The sequence below is a fragment of the Triturus cristatus genome, chromosome 12 (assembly GCF_964204655.1).
Source record: "Triturus cristatus chromosome 12, aTriCri1.1, whole genome shotgun sequence".
In the NCBI taxonomy this organism is placed as follows: Eukaryota; Metazoa; Chordata; class Amphibia; order Caudata; family Salamandridae; genus Triturus; species Triturus cristatus.
This window is the reverse complement of record NC_140595.1, coordinates 438,380,960-438,396,599: the sequence shown is the minus strand read 5'-3', so window position 1 is coordinate 438,396,599 and position 15,640 is coordinate 438,380,960.

Here is a 15,640-nt window from a genome sequence, read left to right as displayed (position 1 = left end):
AGGCTCTCAGGAAAGGAGGAGAGACCGCTGAAGGGACCGGGCTGCGTGTGGTGTACAAGCGGCAGTGGTAGCAGTAGCAAGGGAGGTGGGATTGTGACGCGTGTATGAACATTGCAGACTCTGGACGTGTGGCAGCAAGAGAGTAGGGATTGCTACGCACTTGGATATGCAGAGATCGCTACATGCGCTTGACTGTTGTAATCAATCAATCAACCAATCATGGCATTTGTAAAGTGCACTACATACCCGCGAGGGTCTCAAGGCGCTGGGGGGGGAGCTGCTATTGTTCGAAGAGCCAGATCTTGAGAAGTCTTCTGAAGGTCAGAAGGTCTTCGGTCCGCCGTAGGCAGATGGGGAGTGTGTTCCATGTCTTGGCGGCGAGGTGGGAGAATGATCTGCCGATAGCGGTCACTCTTCGGATGCGGGGGACGGTGGCGAGGGTGAGGTCTGCGGAGCGGAGCTGGCGGGTGGGGGTGTAGAGGCTGAGTCGGCTGTTGAGGTACATTGGTCCGGTGTTGTGGAGTGCCTTGTGTGTGTGGGTGAGGAGTTTGAAGGTTATCCTCTTGTTGACAGGGAGCCAGTGTAGGTCTTTCAGGTGGGGTGTGATGTGTCTGCGGCGAGGGATGTTGAGGATCAGGCGTGCGGAGGCGTTCTGGATGCGTTGAAGCAGTTTCAGGAGTTTGGCCAGGGTTCCTGCATAGAGTAGTCCAGTCTAATGCTGACGAGGGCCTGGGTGACCGTCCTTCTTGTTTCGGTGGGGAGCCACTTGAAGATCCTGTGAAGCATGCGGAGGGTGTTGAAGGAGGAGGAGGAGACGGCATTGACCTGCTTCGTCATGCAGAGGGTAGAGTCGAGGATGTCCCCTAGGTTGCATGCGTGGTCAGTGGAAGTTGGGGGTGTTCCTAGTGCAGTCAGCCACCAGGAGTCGTCCCAGGCCGAGGGGGTGGATCCGAGGATGTAGACCTCCGTCTTGTCTCATCCAGTCGGCGACGGCCTTCATTCCTTAGTGGAGGTTGGTTTTGGCGGTGTGGGGGTCCTTGATGAGGGATAGGATCAGCTGGGTGTCGTCGGCGTAGGAGATGATGTTGAGGTCATTCTGTCGTGTGATGTGGGCGAGTGGTGCCATGTAGACATTGAACAACGTGGGGCTGAGGGATGAGCCTTGGGGTACGCTGCAGATGATCTCTGTGGCTTCGGAGCGGAAGGGGGGAGGCAGACGCTCTGTGTTCTGCCGGAGAGGAAGAAGGAGGTCCAGTCCAGGGCTTTCTCTTGGATTCCGGCATTGTAGAGGCGTGTTAGTAGTGTGCGGTGGCAGACCGTGTCGAAGGCGGCTGACAGGTCCAGGAGGATGAGGACCGTAGTTTCTCCGTTGTCTAGCAGGGACCTGATGTCATCGGTGGCGGCGATGAGAGCAGTTTCGTTGCTGTGGCTGCTGCGGAACCCGGACTGGGATGGGTCCAGGATGCTGTTCTCCTCGAGGAAGCTGGTCAGTTGTTTGTTGACGGCCTTTTCGATGATTTTCGCCAGAAACGGGAGTAGGGAGATGGGTCGGAAGTTCTTGAGGTCCTTGGGGTCTGCCTTGGGTTTTTTGAGTAAGGCGTTGATCTCTGCATGCTTCCAGCTCTCTGGGAAGGTTGCTGTCTTGAAGGAGATATTGATGGTTTTCCGGAGATGGGGTGCGATGGTGCTGCTGGCTTTGTTGAAGATGTGGTGTGGGCAGGGGTCGTCCGGGGATCCGGAGTGGACGGTGTTCATGATCTTGATGGTGTCGTCGTCGTTGATGTTGGTCCAGGATTTCAGGCCGTTGGTGCGGGTGGTGGTCATGGGAGTGGGGGTCTCAGTGGTTGCCGGGGTGGTGACGGTGTTGAAGCTGTCATGGATGTCTGCGATCTTGCGATGGAAGAAGGTGGCCAGCGAGTCGCACAGGTCTTGTGAAGGTGGGATGTCGTTGGTGTTGGAGCTGGGGTTGCAGAGTTCCTTCACGATGTTGAAGAGCTCTTTGCTGTTGTGTGCGTTGTTGTCAAGGCGGTCTTTGAAGGAGGTCCTTTTAGCGGTTCTGATGAGGTGGTGGTGTCTGCGGGTGGCGTTCTTGTGGGTGGTGTAGGTGTCTGGTGTTCGTTCACGGATCCAGGTTTTTTCGAGTTTTCGGCAGGTTCACTTGGAGGCCTGGAGGTCTTCGGTGAACCAGCTGGCTTTCTTGCTAATGTGGGTGTTGGAGGGGTTCTTGAGGGGGGCGAGGGTGTTGTTGCAGTCATTGATCCACTGTTTGAGGTTGCGGGTGGTGGTGTCAGGGTCGGTCGGATCTGCGGGTGGGTTCCGGGCGAGGGAGGTGGAAAGCTGGTCTTCGGTGACTTTGCTCCAGCAGCAGCCCGGCATCTGTTGGGTGCTGTGGTGCGTGGTGGGTTTCTGGAAGGTGAAATGGATGCAGCGGTGATCGGTCCAGTGGAGCTTGTGGTGTGGTTGAAGGAGACGTGGGAGCTTGCAGAGAAGATGGCGTCAAGTGTATGGCCGGCGGAGTGGGTGGGTGTAGTGACGAGTTGTCTGAGTCCGAGGTTGGCGAGGTTGTCGATCAGGGTAGAGGTTCAGGTCTCCGAGGAGTATGTAGTCCGTGGAGGGGAGGGCATGTGTGCTGACGAGGTCGGTGATGGAGTCGCTGAACTGTGCTTGTGGTCGGGGGTCTGTAGATGAGGGTTCCTCTGAGGGTGGTGTTGGGATCGGTGTGGATCTGGAAGTGCAGGTGTTCGGCGGTGCTGAGGGTGTCATTGGTGTTGGTTGAGACTTTGAGAGAGTTCCTGTGGACGATGGCGATTCCTCCTCCTATTCCATTGGTGCGGTCCCTGCGGGTGATCTTATAGCCTTCCGGGATGACTATGGTGATGTTGCGTGTCGAGGAGGGGTTCAGCCAGGTCTCCGTCAGGAAGGCGACGTCTGGGGTGTTGGAGTCCAGTAGGTCCCAGAGTTCTACGGCGTGTTTGCGTGCGGAGCGGGTGTTGAGAAGGATGCATCTGAGGTGGTTGGGTTCTTTGGTAGGTGGGATGGCGGGCCGGAAGCTGGTGAGGCTGCAGTTCCGGCAGGAGAAGGGTCCTTGGGTGCGCTTCGGGGCGGTCAGGCAGCAGGTGCGTGATTATCCGGCATTGAGTGCGCGTAGGGTGCTGGAGTCATAGTGGAGACGGGCTGTAGATGTCTGGAAGGACTCCCGCGTAAAACGCTAGTGAGATTATATTTCACTACTAGTTTTTTACAAGGTTTAGATATGCCTCCTAAAACTGGGCATGGAGGGATAACCAAGACGGCTAGTGATGCAGTGAACAGGGCGTCTTTTCCCAGAGGTAATGCAAGAGGAGGGCTCGAGGGAGCAGAAGTTTGTACAGAGAGCTCAATGCAAGAGACCGGGAGCAAAAAAATACCTCAGATATTTCTACCATCAAACAAGAAAAAACAACCAATACTGCCAGTTTGGTGTGTGTCCAAGGAAATAACAAATGACTTAGAAGATGCAGAAGCAGATAAACATTAGGGTGTGGTGCAGCGAAAAGAACATCGTAAAGAACAGATCAAACAAAGAGGGACATACATGGATTTAGATGCAGGAAAAGTAGTGCTAGTGGTTGAGTCAGACTTGATGACAAGGGGGCTGCAAGAGGAGATGGATGTGATAGATACTGCGTCTGGATTGAATCCTGAAGCTACCAATAGAGAGAGTGATTCAGGGGAGAAATTGTTTTCCATGTCAGTCTCACTCAGATCATTCAGATTTATCAGATGATGATGACGATGGAGAACTAGGTTTAAAATCGGTTTCCCTGGAAGGATCAGTAAGGAGCTCTGGTAGTGACTTAAATAATACAAGCCTTGAAGATGAAAATTTGGAAATAACGATGGTACATAAACAAGGGCTAGATGAGGAGAGGGAGGAGCGAGCAGATACAGCTAAGAACTTGATGCGGGGTCTTTCCACCTCAACTGAACCGACCCTTGAAATGGTTAAAGTTAATGAATGAGCTGAGCGGGTCCAAGCAGCGAAGCCGGTCTATGAGATTTCTCTGGAGTCAATAAATCAATGTATATCAGAGCATAGGGCTGAGACTCGTATGGAGAACGCCAAAACACATATGGCGTGCCGCAAACTACAGAACACGGTTAGGCGGATTGCCAAAACATGTAGTGAATTTACTGAGAGGCTGAGGCAAGAATCTCCACATTAGAAGATGAAATGGCGGCACAGAAGGCAGCGTCCGAATATTCAAGTCAACATAGGGATGACATACAAGCTAAACTCGTGGACTTGGACAATCAACTCCGGAGGATTAACTTGAGGATCTTAGGAGTACCAGAGGGGATTGAGGGACAGGACTCTCGCAAGTTTGTGGTGGAGTTTTTACAGAGGCCTTTCCTGAGTTAACAGGGTGGAATTGGGCAAACAAAGTACAAAGGGCACATAGGTTCCCATTCAAGCAGCGGGTTCTCAAAGCTGGTCAATTGGATGTAAAACCACAAGCAATTTTGATCTGCTTGAATAATTTTTGGGCGCACCAGACGATATATGAACTTGCATGGCTTGATAGAAAGAGGGCTGGGAAGGGAACCCATTTTTTTGTAAGACCGGACTATTGTCACCAAATGGTGGAGAAAAGGTGGCAACTACGCCAGCTGATTACTCCCTTTCAGGGGAAGGGGGCTCAAGTTTTTTTTATTAAATCCTGCCACTCTCAAAGTAATTCTAAAGGGTCAAACACGTTTCTTTACCCTTGAGGTGCTAGCAAAAGAATATTTGACCTCTATTTAAGTGTCTTCTTGGCCATATATTGTTGGTTTTCTGTACGGTTTTGTTATGACCTGGCTTTGTAATTAACATGTGGGGCTATATGTACGAACATTAGAATTTTGTACTATAGGTTATGGAAATAAGTTAGGCACCCATGTAATACAGTAAATATATGGTTATAGTAAGCCAGGAAGAGGTAGAGAGGATGGGGGAACACAGGATTGCCAATTCACTCTTCATCATTAGGGCCTTGGGCCTTATTGCCTACAAAAAGGGGAGTGGGTTTTGGGGGGCGGAGGTTGGAGGGTGGGGGTGGGACAGGGGGCACTGGGGGGCATGTGAGTGTGGGGTGAGGGTTTAGGGAGGTCATAAAGCACAAAAATCAATCCATGGGCAAGTATTTCTGATTTATATAATATGGTAAAAAAAGTATAGCCAAAGATCAGCAAGGAGTCATGCAATCTTGGAAAAACATGTGGGAAATGACTGATAGTGGGATACGCATATGCTTGTTTAATGTATGTGGCCTTAACAACAGCAATAAGAGGTGTAGGGTAGCCGCAGATCTACGTATAATGAAACCAGACATTTTGTGTATCCAGGAGATGCATATACTCTGGTCAAAACGTAAAGTGATGGAAGAGCTTGGATATACACTTTTTGCTGCGACTCGGCAGACTAGTACTAGCAGTGGAGTTGCTATTTTGGTATGGGGTGGGATCAGCGGGACTGGAAGGATAATGACAGATAATTATGGAAGATGGGCGATTACGGAATGTATTATTGGAGTGACCAAATGTACTGTTGGGGTAGTATTGTTTTCAGGGGTGAAGCAGCAGCTGAATCTGCTCGAGTGCCTACATCTTTGGTGGGGAGACGAAATGTGCTAAAGATGATTGTCCTCCCCAAAATACTTTACTAATTTAGGGATGTACCGCTAGAAATATCAAAAAAACATTTACAGAGGATCCAATCCATATGTGATAGATTTATGTGGGGACAACGAAAAGCGAGGAGAGCATTACCACTCGACAGGGCAGGGTGGTCTGTCCCAAACTTCTTTTTTTATTACTATGTTTGCTTATTGCAAAATATGCAGATTTTGTTGACAGGGGAGGATGTGCCTGGTGCAGAAGCTCCATCCATATATCAGTTATTATTTGGGGAGGAAGCCAGAAATGCATTAGTAAAATTTAGTGAGCCAAGCTACTATAAAAAACACGGTTTAAGGTTAATATTACAGCATATAAGGTATGGAAAGTGATATGCAAATGGTTGGTCATCCCACAGACTAATTATTATACACCTCTTAATTCAACTGTTAGGTTTCCAGCTATATTTTGGGATTATAAGATGTTGTGGTGGAGGCGTAAGGGGATTAGACAAGCTGGGTGATCTATTCAAGGGGGGAATATTTTCATTTGCAGAATTAGCTGATAGTTATGAACTTGAACATCAGGAATTTTTTAAGTATCTGCAAATACATGATTTTTTAGTTAGACATCCTCTGCATGAGGGTATTACTGTATTACCTATAGTCGCGGCAATTGGGAAGAGGGCAAAGATTGGAGCATTATATTCCATATTAATCGATACTCAATTGGATGATTTGGCTGCTCAAGATTCTAAATGGTCTGTATGATTAGGGCAAGATGGAGAGTTTATGCAGCGCTCTATTGATACTGCAGGGAAGATATTGCTTTCAGCAAACTTGAAAACCCAACAAGAATATATTTGATTTATATCATACACCAGAGAAGATGATGAAGTGGGGTGGAAATAATGATGGGAAGTGCTTTAGGTGTAGTACCGATAGAGCTGATATTGTGCATGTGTTTTTTGATTGTACGGTACTTTCACAATTAAAACAACAAATAGAGCTGTTTCTGCTAGAGGTTACAGGAACCACAATTTATATAACAAAAGAAATTATGTTATTGGGGATCTGGGGAAATGTGTTAAGTGAGCAGCTGTTAGAAATGGGGGTCTCTAGTTGGCAATGGCTGGCCACTGTCCAAGTAGGGACCCTTCTTCCTAAGTCAGAGTAAGCAGCCGGCACCCTTTGATAACCCCTGCTCAACCCTGTGGTAACGTAGCACGAGCAGCTAGGCCTATCTCAGAGGCAGTGTGTGAAGCATTTACGACCATACACAGTAATACAATGAGGAACACTACAAATGGACACCACTCAAGCAATTATAAAAAAATAGGTATATTTACATAGACTTAATCACAAGACCAATAACAGTAAAAATCCACAATACTAGAAAAATATGGTTACTTTAAAAATGCTGCAAAAATAGTTCAAGGTGCACAAAATGATGTTCAGTTCAATTCAGTGGTCTCTGCGACCCTTTTACTCATGAGGTATCTGGATTCTGTAGCAAAGCAACCAAAATGTCGCTAAGGAGTTGTAGCGATAAATTTCCTCACGCTAACCAGCGATGCGTTGAATCCTTACCGCAAGGGAGGATGATGCGCTGGGTTGCGGGCAGGACAAAGCGACAAACTTCTTCATGCTAAGCCGGTGATGCGATAAAATCCTTGCCGCTAAGGGAGGATGATGCACCGAGCCTATTGCGTGTGCAATCTTGCTGCGATAGAAGAAAATGGCGCTCCGCGAGGGAGCGACGATCCTGATGCGATGCGGGGAAAATGGCGAACGCTCGGCATCCGCGCTGCGATGAGCTTGGTGTGATGATTCTGGGTTAGCGAGCGCTTTGGGGCACGCTAACAAACAATGCGACAATCCTTGGGTTTAGCAAGCGTTATCAGGCCCGCCGTCAGGTGATTCAATAACTTGGGTTAGTGAGCGTTTTCAGACCCGCTGACATGCTCTGTGACGATCTTCGGGATAGCGGGTGTTTTCAGGCCCGCTGACGGGTGATGCGATAATCTTCGGGATAGCGGGCATTTTCAGGCCCGCTGATGGGTGATGCGATAATCTTCGGGATTAGCAAGCACTTTCAGGCCCGCTGACAGGTGATGCGACGATCTCCGGTAGCGAACTCTCGGCGGCAGCAGAGCGATTTTTCTCATGCCTACTAGCTGCAGCGGCTCGCTAACGGGGGTTAGCGACGATTTTCAGCACTCTTTTCTCAGCAGTAGAACTAGAGGCCCTGGAACTCACAGGAGCCTCACCTGCAGATAGAAATCCTCGCTGGGAGGACACAGGAGGCTGGTGGTGGAGTCTGGTGTGCCTGAGACTCCTGCAGGAGGCTAGCTCTCTTCTAGCCCTTGGGTGATTGCTGTAGCCAAAAATAAAAGTTCCTTCAAAGTCCTTTTCCTCTTCTTCCAAGTCCAGTAGTAACCACTGCAGGCCAGTCCACCAGCACAAGGACAGTCCTTCTCCTGCAGATTCCTGTAGTTACACGGACAGAGGTTCTACTTGTTGTCCAGGAGCAATACAAATTGTAGGGGTTTGGGCGCAAATATTTATACCCCCAAAGTCTTTGTTCTTAGGAGTCACAAGTCTCTGAACCCAGCCAGAACCAGTTCTGCCCAGCCCTGGAGCACTTTGTTGACCAGGCTGCATCCTTCCTTTCAGAAAGAGGGGGTCTGCCTTCAGACGCACAGTGGGAGGTGGAGCCAGCATTCACCTTGCCAGGCACAGCCCTATTCAAGTGCAGGAGCTACCCCTCCCCTCACTCCCAGGCAGATCTCTCTATTCAACCCAGGTCTGACTCAGCCTGCCCTGTCCCTACAAAACCAGACAGCCAATACACATAATAGCAGATCATACTGGAAGGCTTAGGCAAGAAAGTACCTATACTCTAAAAGTGGTAGTTTCAAACACAGAATATAAAAATAACCTTCACTAAAAGATGTATTTTAATATTCTGAGCTCATGCATACTAAACTCGTTTTTCTACCATGTTCTGTGGGTCAGTTAGAACTATAGAATGTAATAGCCCAGACCTCCCATTCTGGCCTATGGAGAACAGGTAGCCTTACAGTAGTGAAAAACGAAATTGGGTGTAATTCACTACCAGGACATGCTACACACATCAGAGCATGTCCTACCTTACACATACAATGCACCCTATCATAAGGGTGGCTTAAAGGATGCCAAGGGAAGGTTCAGGGGCTGGGAAGTGGGTGCACTTCACAGCCAAGATGGCAGTTCTGGACTGCACGCAGACACTGCAGTGGCAGGTCTGAGACACACTTTACAAACTGCTTCTGTGGGTGGCACAAACCAGTGCGGCAGGCCCACCAGCAGCATTCGGTTTACCAGCCCTGGGCACACACAGGCCACACTACTAGGGACTAACAGGTAAACCAAATAAGCCAATCATGGATGTACCAATTCACATGTCATCTTTACAAAGGGAGCATTCGCGCTGTGGCACTGAATGGCAGTGGCACAGCGCCCAGAGCATCTATAACCAGCAAAAACAGAGGAGACACAGCGAAAAATGGAAGGGAGACTCACGCCAATGGTGCCAGGTCTAACAGCATTTAGATATATGACATTTATTACAGTTGTGGTGGCGCAACTATGCATAGCCTCATGTTGGCTTCAGAGCGAGGCTCCCTCATTTTAGATGTGGTGGGCTAAATGTAATAATATTTTTAATTTGGAAAATAGCCTTTACTGTATGAAATCATCTAGACGGCAGAAGCTGGGGATGCAGATATGGGAATCATCGCTAAAACATATGAGGTCATTGTCTGATCTTGGTTATTAAGAAATGTTGTGATGGATATATGTTTTATTGCTTAAAAAAAAAATTGGTACTTTAAGTGTAATTGAAGGAAGTTTTATGTGTTGACCAAAATCAATATGTATTTGTGCTATGGATTAAATAATAAAAAAATGAAAAAAAACACAAAATGAATCATTGCTGCATGTAGTATTCGTAATTTGTATTTGTAACAAATTGAAGGATTTATGGCAGTTTTGGCTAAAACCAGTATCTTGCCATTTAGAAAATTCCAGAAAGTGATAAAAACACTTCCAGTTAACATCCAGATTTGTGAAATTCCTGAAGGACGTTTATAAAGCCCCGCCCGTATAGAATTCCAAATCTAGTTCATTTGATGTTTAAGTACAGCATTATGCCCCCCCCCATTTTTTATTTTTTATTATAATAGGGGGTGGGTGACCAGAACGGCTTGAGTCAAGCATTTTTGATCCTTACTGTACATAAGCATAACAGTAAACTGTTGCGTTTTTTCCACGTCACACTGCACTTTTCTCAGTTGTAATTGTAAGGGGAATGTTTTACTTATGTCTCATTTTAAGAATGAAGTTTGCAATATCTTGAATTTTTACACAGTTTTTATCCCAAACTGTTACAATTTTAAATAACTAAAAACAATAAAATACTTTACTTACTTACAGGACATATGTAATGTTAGAAAAAAGAGAATTTTTCTCCATCATTATGCCTGCCTTGCGGAGGAGTATATTTGTTTTTGCACAGCCCTGTCTCCCCATTTGTACTGGTTCTTGATGTAATGCGCTACTCTCCTCTACTTTAGAGCTTCCAGTACAAATCAAGCCTTACACTAGAAAGTATCTCCCAATTTAACTATTTTCGTCAGTTTGCATCAATTTTAGGCAAGAGCCTGGTGCCAAGTGTTTTGAAATCAGAGCTTTATTTTCCTCTGTGTGATTAAAATTAGTCGTTACTTATGAGAAGGAAATATTGCTTTAAATAATAATTTATGACGTTTCTTGTGTATTAAATTTCTTCCACTACTCTTAGGTTGTTTGTTCTATTTGTCTAGCATTGGTTTCTTTCTTGGACGTAAGTGCTGACATAACTGCAATCATGCAGCACATGTGACCATTGTCATTGAGTAAAATCCTAACAATTAGTTATGTTACAAAACAGTGCATTGAAACCAATTTCTTTACAGCAGTATTACTCTATATCTCTCATACTTGTATTTTCTTATGAAGGTTTTCAGAAACAAAGACAATACAGTTTCTTTTGTAAACATTTTGTTTTTCTAACATGCCTAACTGCCATGACAATTAGAGAAAAATCCTGAACACCTACCCTAATGAATATAAAGCAGGCATGTAAGTCCCCACTAACATGGTCCGTTGCCCGCACATTCCTTTTGTACAAGGGATATATTCTTATGAATATATGCCTGAATATCAGCAATGAGAAAACAGATGTGGATGATGACGTTAGTAAATACCTGATTAGAGTTTATTTTCAATGTAAAGTAAAATCGTCCACTTAATTTGCCTTATTAGTGTTCATAATGTTTATGCGCTGTGCTTGTTTGTATAAAACATTTTGTTTAATAAAAAAAGTTTGAGTATACATAACTTGCCTTATGCATTTTTTCTTTGTACCCTTGATCTTTTAATCCCTCTAACAGCATTGCACTAAACATAAAACGTTTTATCCCTAATTTGACCATTGCAGCTGATCCTTGCACCCAGGCTCTTTATACCGCAATCTCATTCAGGGTACATTACCTATTCAGTCCTCTACACTTTCCTTTGGAGAGTAATTTAGAAGTTGGAAACCCTGAGTTCTTTGCAATAACTGCCTTCAATAAAAGATGTTTGCAGTTTGGGTAACCATCTGCCTCCAGTCCATATCGGAGACTGTTTCCCGCTGTGGAATTTTGCCTGAATGTCTGAATGCTTAATACATTTTGGGTGTTATAGTCTTGTTTGCTTCAATTGAACTAATTAGACTAATACACCTGAAGTCAACAAATAATAGGTGAAAAATTCAGGACTGGAGAGAGTGCTCTAATGTGAGGTGGCTCCCCTACATAATTGGAACACCACCAGAGCATTTTTTGACATACATTTTTCAATTCCACTTTTTCTGTTAAAGGGCGAAGTGTTATTTCAGCTTTCCAGCAAAACAACATTCACAAACCAAACTTTTATTGCAAGATTGAATTGGTGCCATGGGAAATCCACCTAATCGTTATATAAGCTTATTCAAATAATAAAAAGTGACATTTTATTTCACAGCAAAACACTAAGGGCCTCATTGCGGGTTTCACTTTTGACCGCCGCATTATGATGCAAGCGGTCGAAACAGAAACCGGCCGGTCATTCAGGCTGGATACCGATGGGCTCAAGGAGCCCGTTGGTCAGTTGGAGACCGGCACGTAATCCCAATGGACAGCGTTTCTGCCATTGGGATTACGATGATCAGTTTCTGACATGCTTTACATGTCGGGCTTTCTGGCATGGAAAGCCTGTCGGAAAGTGAGTTTGGAAGCTCCTAGCAAGGCCCCCATCTCTTTGCAGCCTCCAGTTGGTGTCCCCTTTTAATCCCTGCTGCACCTTGAGGTATTTGCCACTCGGTGCAGGGATTAACAGAATCTCCCTTTTCTCTATGGGAGCTTGTGCTACAGCTGGTTTACGGCCGGATCACAGGCTCCCATAGAGAAATAGGAGTATGCGACCGCACCATATGCGGTCGCATTGTGATTCCGGTGTCGGTCAGAGCCAAATTCTTTTTCCAACTATTAACCTTTCACAATGATTTCCATGCGAAGAAATATTTCTTCACTTATCGATGTTTTTTTACGAGTTTCATTATTTTCCTTGCTGATGTATATCTGTTTATAATCACTTTTTACAATATGGGTAATGCTGCTATGGACAACAAAACATAGCAGTGTTGGCCTAGATCGACCGCACTGGTGCTAGTGTAGATATTATTAAGCAATAGTGCTCCACCTCTTGCAGTTTCACTTCCTGGGAATTACCATAAACACAACAAAAACCCTATTGAAGAGGGAGCAATCAATGTATTTTGCTAGAACCTTATGCTGAAAGTTTAGAGCAGTTCACACATACATAACACAATTTTTTCCTTTTGATCTATATAAGAGGAGGGAGCCATAATATAATTTTCAATAAAGAGTATCTCTATTTGAATTTCATCAACATTTCATACTTCTGGCCAGCCCACCCAACGCGTTTCGTCCTGTGAAGGACTTCATTAGGGTTTGCATAAGTATGTATAGTAATCAGGAAATTAATTTGGCTAGTCCTTTTGTGGTTTAGAATGACCAGTTTCACTCTAGTGGGATCTGCAGAGTGATGCAGAAAAGCATATGGTGGGATCGATACCTGGTAATGATGTCTCTCAATAATATGTTGTCAGACATTTAACTTTTTTGATCCCAGAAGAGTACAGTAATTCTTAGGTGCAAGGTAACTAGGAAATGTTAGCAACATACCACAAGCTTCATCGCACTTGAAATGGAATGTTGAAGAAGAAACAACTAGCATACTACAATCATAACATTTTCCTATCAACAAAACTCCAGAGAAACCTACTTGATTTTCACTTGTGTCATTTTCCACCAAATTTAGTAGAATATTCGACGATGAAATATTTGCTAGCAAGTTGTAACCATGGTTATGTACATGAGGATGGATGCAAAATGTTAAAGTATGCAATCGAGAATAAAAATTCCTAGGCAATATACTATCTTTCACAATGGAACAAATTTGATACCAAAAAAGAGTTCAATGTGACTAACAGGTATAATGTAATTAATTATTTGTAATTATAAAAACAAACTTGACATTAAAATACAATGAGTAATTGTTTAAAAAGACATCAATTTGATGACATTACATAATCAGTGTTGCAATACAATTTGACATAAAATTACAATACAATATAAAAAACCAAGGTGGCAGAAATTTAATCTCCGACGAGCGTTTCGACACTGTGAGCGCCTTCGTCAGGAATTGCCACAGGTAACCTAAAAATAAAAAATGCACTTAGAACTAATTTTCTTGTTTTTAACAATTGTATTTCTTATTTCACAATGTGGTTACATCCTGCTTATGATATACTTGCATTGATAAATCACTCATGTAAATAGATAAAAACATACAGTGCACCCACCCATGTATTATTAAAAAGAAAGATCTATAGAGAAGAATAGAAAAATAGAATAGATAGAAATACATAAAATAGAATAAATCCTTTCCTCCTAATCTATACAAGAGACGTTCACTACTGTACAGTGCCAAAAACTGTATCTTTATACATCTAATGGCTTACTTGTCACTATTTTGGCGATGTAGTATTCTTAATTGCAAAGATAAACACCAGGATATTGGTAAATTGTCACTCTGTAGTGGTCCAAATATATAATTAGGACACAATTTATATCTTTATTTCCTAACCAATATTGATGTAACATAGATATATTAATGGACCTACTTTATATGAAATAAAGTCGTCACTAATTTTCTTTGGGTTGGAAGAATATACTGTGAACGGTTTCTTTATTTCGAATACGATCTAAAAAAACGAAAACCATATGCAAATTAAAAACATTATTTGTAGTTCTGTAATATAAATGTTATGTTATATACTAGACTGGTACTCTTTCTTTTTGCCAATAAAAACAAGGCTAAACCGCATGTAAGTAATAAGTCCACATCTATTAACAAGTTGAAGTTTCAAATTTTGCAAAGGATAAATCGTATAGCTAAACTCACACCTACTTATTATGTGAGAAACATACACCCATTTATATAAAAAAACACTAGGTTCTGGTGATCACCTAACCTATTTGATTTTAAACTCAATGTCCAATATCGACTGAATAACATTCCTCAAAATATAACTATCTAACTTTCAAAGGTATCGTGTTTCTTACCCGTTTATTTCTTACGTGAGAACAACGTTGTGAGGCACTGCTGAATTGGCAAACCTCTGTTTTATTTGAACTAAGGGTGGGCGTAGTTCGCGAAGTAGCACTTCGCGAAGCTACGCAAAGTGAAGTTATCACTACGCGAGCTACGCGTAGCACTTCGCGAACTGCGTAGTAACATGTTCGCACTGTGCAAGATGTTGTTTTCAATGATTGCACAGTGCGGACAAGCAACCGGCACTGTGCAATCATTGAAAATGGCATCTTGCACAGTGCGAGCTGTAGTTTTCTGCTGCTCAAGTAGATTTTTACTCGAGCGGCAGCTTTCTCAACGCGAACTGGTAGTTTCTCATCGCGAGCGGTCGCGAGCATACGCAACCCCTCGCAATGAGAAACCTGACCTCCTCGCGTTGGGAATCTCGCCGGGAGGTTTATTTTCCATGCTCGCGATCGCCAACTTGATGTTGCTGATCGCGAACAAGGAAAAAGTCTCGCCGGGATGTCATTTTGCTTGCTCGCGGTCGCCAACTTAACGTTGAGGACCGCGAGCAAGCAAAAAATGACCGCAGCACTACGCAACACTACGCTACGCGTGTTCGCACTGTGCTACGTCCAGTTCGCGTAGTGCGAAGTAGCGCGAACTTCGCAAACTACGCGAGCGTAGCGTAGTGCTTCGCCCAGGCCTAATTTGAACCACGTTCCTATTTAGGGAATCCGAACATTTGATTACTACGCATGGCTTTTGTGTTGTTATGTTGAATTATATGTGATTTTCGTTAATAAAACATCAAGCGTTACCTTTTATGTTCGAATCAGTGTTAAACATGTATACAAAAACATGTGCGCGGTAGGCACTGCTAGATTGGCAATCCTTTTGTATTTATAACCGTAATCCTAGTGGAAAAATTTTTGAAAAAGAAGATTTCTAACCATTGTTTCTAATATCTATATTAAGTGTCCTCTGGTTCTTATTTTGCTGCTCTTACCTATTTTATTAGGCTTTAGACATCCGATAGTGCTAAGACTGGTGCTGGCGTAGATGTCGCTATAAAGGAAAATGAAAAAGGGTTCTAACCATTGTTTCAAGTATCTATTTTAAAATTTCCTCGAACTCTTATTTTGCCGCTCTTACCTATTTTATTTAGCTTAGGACATCTGATAGTCCTAGACCGGTACTGACGTGGGCGTCGCTATAAAGAAACTCGTCTGTCTACTCTATGGTTTAAATAGTGCAATCCCGGAAGTATTGCAGGTCAC